The 5008-nt window shown below is 42.9% G+C and overlaps 1 protein-coding gene across 1 annotated transcript in view; it reads right to left on the reverse strand.

The window, feature by feature from the left end:
* The window catches only part of PEAK1 (pseudopodium enriched atypical kinase 1), a 61976-nt gene extending 57003 nt beyond the window's left edge, over positions 1-4973 (reverse strand). The window contains 1 exon segment of the mRNA XM_014306530.2: positions 4955-4973. The gene's annotated coding sequence lies outside the window, so the exon portion shown is untranslated.
* Positions 4974-5008: the final 35 nt, after the last annotated feature.

Consider the following 5008-nt stretch of genomic DNA (forward strand, 5'->3'; position numbering starts at 1 on the left):
CAGCAGGAAAAGTCTGAATTTTGTGAAATATCTTTGGAATGTCACTGTAATGTAAATCACAAAGCACTGCCACCACAGTGCAAGTTAAAGTGTAACCTGCAGTTCTCCCCAAGAGAATACACAGAATTTATATCACCAGAAATGGAAAGCAACAGAACAAAAATAAAAGCTTAGCAAAAAAAGTAGGTTAACTCATATAGAGAATGATACATAAAACAAGGCTGAAAAAGAAAGCAAGGCAGGTATTTTTGGAAATATTTTGAAGTCTCTTTAAAGCCCTGCCTATTTGCCTGTGAAGTATTTCTGCTTAAAATATAGATATGCTAATGTTCATATTTAAGATAGAGATGATTGGGATGAAAGAACTCCTCTTTGGAAGAGCAAAGGAAGAAAGACTGTGCACCATCAGCAGTTCTGAGTGCATTTTCAGAATTATCCTGGGGAGGGTTAAGGAATCACAGGATCATTAGGGGTGAAGGGGTGGCTGGAGGTCATCTAGTCCAGCTCCAGGGAAATGGATGCTTGAGAGGAAAAGCTGCATTCTGGATAAAGTGAAGAAACCTTTGGAATCTGAGAAGCCTCCAAAACTCCAATTATTTTGTGTTAAAGGGGGCATAAGAAGTGCTGCTGCAGCAGCTCCCTGGATGAGGTGGGTGCTGTAGTACCCAAGGGCATCCAGCACTGCCCAGAACCTTGGCACAGTGGCACTACCTGCATTCCATGGAAATGATTATTGCCTGCAGCAGGTTCAAATGTGATAATTATCTTTTTCATCTAGAAGTTCATAGTTTTCTTAATTAGCAGGGTCTGAAGTGTATGCAGGTTTCTTTTTTTGGTTTGGGAATTTTTTTTGGTTTGGAAGAATGAGAATGTGTTTCCTGCCAAGGCCACATCACATAATAACAGACTAGATAAAAATGAAAGGAACCAATATGAAAAACACAATGCAATTATCACCAACTGAACAGCTGATAAAAGAAATGACAGAGTAAAAGACACAAGTTTCACATGATGGAAATTCAGGGAAAGTGAATTTGTTACAAATATGGAGCAAATGAAAAGAGGAGACCTCACCATAAGCAAGGCCTCTCACCTCTCAGCCACTGAAAACTCCCTCCTCCTGCAATAAGCAATCTGCCATCCCATCTCAAAAGGAGCTACAAGATCCCCAGCAGCAGATCTGCTTGGATGGAACTTACAAGGACATGGCCAAAATGAAGACCAGGAGTCCCACACAATTACAAGATAATTTTTTCCATTTTGTCCTGTTTATTTGAAATTTCCAGCCATCACACCAGCATGAATTCAAGCAAACACAGCCTCAGCTGCCTTCTATCAACTAAACTGGCAAGGACAGAATTTTTAACACACCTGTGATGGGCACATTTCAGAGATAAGTCCAAGTGAAAACAGAGATTCCTGCAAGCGTGAAAAATCTCAACTGCCCTCTGGAAAGAAGTGCATATAGGGACATGGAAAAAATATTATTAAGTTATTGTTGCTTAGTCTGTCAATGTTTCCACTTGGAATCAGCCTTCAGCCATTAAAACCTCAGCTGGAAAAGCCTGGTTGAACCTGACAAATGAACAAGCCAGGTCTCGGGAAGAAAAAAAGTAATTTTTCCTTAACCCCCAACTCAAATAGATCCTTCCTTCAGTATCTTCAGCTTCTTTTGAGATCAATAGCCTCAATTTTGCATCTTTCTTTTGTGCATGTGCAATTGCAGTTCAAAAGTTCCCCTATGTGTTGCCTGGTTTACCCTGAGAGGGAAGCAGCTGGCCTGTTCTGCAGGGGAGCACATCCAGCTCTGTGCCCAGAGCTCCTCCAAACTGCAAGCACACAGAAATGATACAGCACTTGGAGTCTGGAAAACTGTTCAGGAATGCACACAGGAAATGCACCATAGAAATGTAAGATCATTAAAAGAATGTTATTATGGTTATTATCCTAAAAATCCATCTAAGCCAGTAGCCCCTGCCTGTCCCTGCAGATACCTCACTTTATCTGCAGCTCACATGGCTCCTCTTCAGTGCCAGCATTTTCTGCTCCTTCCTTGCTCTCTGTGCCAAGCCAAAGAGAAGCAACAAAGGCTGGTGTTGTTCCTGGAAAGGAATGGCTCCTGCAGGAGTCAGTGGGCAGTCTCCTTTCATGCACACATGCTCGAAGCTCTGTACAGTGAGGGAACCTCTGCAAGCACGTTCCTGGTGCAGCCCTCTCAATGAAAGCATCCCACAGAATGTGTGTGGGTCCTGTGTGTGGGACAGGAGCCTGACAGGGCCTCAGAAGAATCCTCTGTGTGGCTGCAGAGCCAGGCAGGCTGAGGTGTGTGAGCTGCCCACAGCCTCCCATTGTTCCTGGGAAGGTGGTGACTTCCTCTTCATTGAATCTTTCCCCTTACTTTGTCCTTCCTTCCTGATGATAAATGCAGTTTTTATTTTTCCAACCAATTCAACATTACTTTTAGAAATTTTATCGCTCATTCAGATTTCAGTCAGTGAGTCAAGCGGAAAAAACGTGTTCTCAAGCTGAGAGAAAACCCTCCCATTTAAAATCCCTGAGCCAAGAGCACCTCCCAGGCAACATCCTCCAGCTGCTCTCAGAGACAGAAAGAATTTGTGCACTCCATCAGTTCCCACCTAGAGCATCTCCAGAGCCTCTCCAGCAGGAAGGAGATGCAGGAAGGAGATCTATCTGCCCAGAGCAGCAATCCCTGCTCTTCCCAGGCCTCATCCCACCCAGCTCTTCCCCCAACTGCAAAAACCTCTTGGTGTTCAGCTGATGAACATCTTCCTGTGCCAGCAGAAGAATCTATCCCATAGCATTGTTCTCCCTGTTTCTGGGCCTCTGATTGTCACTTTTATCAGCTAAATAATAGTAATTTGAATGCAGAAACAATCATGGGAACCTATTTGCTCAGCTGAAGTCCTTGTCCCCAGCAGATCTACAGTTAGTGCTGTTTTGTCAAAGGCTGAATGCACAAAGAAGTTGCTCTGCCAGGCAGGGATGTACAAGGGAGCAGAAAAAACATCACCTTCCTTCCAGTTTCCTAGGAATGTTTCCTCTAATGATGGTGGTTAGAACCTGTTTGTTTCCCCTCCTGACTGCCTGCATACAGACAAGCCAAGGTGGTGCATTTTCCTTTGTAAGAATGGGCAAGAATTTGTGACTAGGACTGCTCTGTAACTTGTGCTGCTCATATTTGTGGCTCTAAAGTGCCCTACAGAAACCAAACATCCCAGTGAGGTGCTCCAGCTCCAAAACTTTTCCAAAACAGACATGAGAGCTGGAACTTTTTCTTGTTCTCATTAGACATGTGAGTGAATCAGATCTGAGCATCTGTGCACACCTTCAAAGAGAAAGGACTGCAGGGCTACAGGGAACAACAGAGAAATGGCACTAAGGAGAGCACAGTAAATCTGAAAACTTGAAAGAAGAAAAACATTTTCTTTTAAGTTCTTTTTGAGCTTCATTTGTCACCACTACAGACAGATGGAATCTGCAAGCCCTTCCTTCCTGCCAATGCAGCAGAAGACACTGACACAGTATAGAAACAACTCTGGCAACAAACCAGACAACTCCTAAAGAGGGGAACTCAGTGAGGGAGGAACCTGGCAGCCTCCTGAGCACCTGGTGCACTGGCTGGGCTCTAAGCTCTTGGTTGGGAGGCTCCTAGGTGCTGCTCTGACTTTGCTCTCACAACAGACACAGGAGCACAGTGTGGATTTCAGACAGAATTGCTACATTAATGCTGACCATTTTCTGAAATCTCACCCTTAACCTCACAGAATCCTTCTGGGGCACCGACTGTTCTCCCAGTTCTAACACAGGCTGTGATACAGGGGTGGAGTGAATACCTCACCTGGACTGGTAAATAAGAACAAGTATATTTGTGAGGCTCAGAAATGCTGGTCTAATTTTTCTACCATCAGTCACATAGAACTACTGTCAGATCAGTTCACTCTCCCTCTAAATAAAAGAGGGTAGAATAAGAGATAAGCATTTCAAACAAAACCACAGCACGTAACAGATTTCCTTTGTTTTGTTCATGACAAATGAAAGGAATGTGGTGAGATGTCATTTTTGATATATGCAGTTACATCACAGTTTTCAAACTAAGGCAGATTCCACTGAGCTGGGGTTTAGTGAGGCTTTGAGGAGAGCACAAGCACCTCCTTTCACTCTTTTGCCTCGAAACACATGGAAACATCATCTTGGTGTGGTATTAAAGATATGGTAATTCCCCTCCACCCTTTTAAAAGCTTCTGGTTTTAGTGGCCAGTTCTACATTGTTACAAAGGCACAGAGCCCAAAATGGGACAGCAAGACAGAGCTGGGGGGTCTTTCTGCTCCCAATTTAACTTCTAAAAGCAGCACAGTGTTGTATTCCCGACTAGTAAACTGACCTCAGGAGAACAGGCATAGAAGTATTCAGGTGTTCAATACCCAGCTATGAATGGCAGAGAAAAAGATAAGTAAATAAGAAGAGCAAAGAAAAGAAGAAAATGGAAAAAGACTTTTGAGGAAATATTGAATGTCAGCAGAAAAAAGCAAACTTCCTAGTGTGCCAAATTAGTGTATCTTTCCACAGGTTTCAGGAGTCATACAAAGTACTTAAAATATAACAAAAAACAGCGACAGAGCTACTTCTACACCCTGTTCCAAACTGCATTTTGCTGGGCATTGGGTAGGAAGACAGTCAGTAATGGATAAAACTTTTTGTTTTTCAAAGATGAAGACATGGGATGGAACCACAGGAAGAAATTTCAACTACTGAATACAGCACCAGATACTAAAATTTCAACTTTTTGCTAATGAATGAAGCTGCCAAAATCACGTTTGGCTCTTGTAAGAGTCTCTATTTCAACTCTGGTAGTAGTAAAACAGTATCATCTATAATGTGAATTATCCTGCTATACTGTATTGGAAATCAGAAGATGGCAGAAAAATGAGTTACCACTTAAGTCTGAGGCACTGAATCCATTCTCATGTCAATGGTTGGCTTGGCAAA

The sequence above is a fragment of the Geospiza fortis genome, unplaced genomic scaffold, assembly GCF_000277835.1.
Source record: "Geospiza fortis unplaced genomic scaffold, GeoFor_1.0 scaffold171, whole genome shotgun sequence".
In the NCBI taxonomy this organism is placed as follows: Eukaryota; Metazoa; Chordata; class Aves; order Passeriformes; family Thraupidae; genus Geospiza; species Geospiza fortis.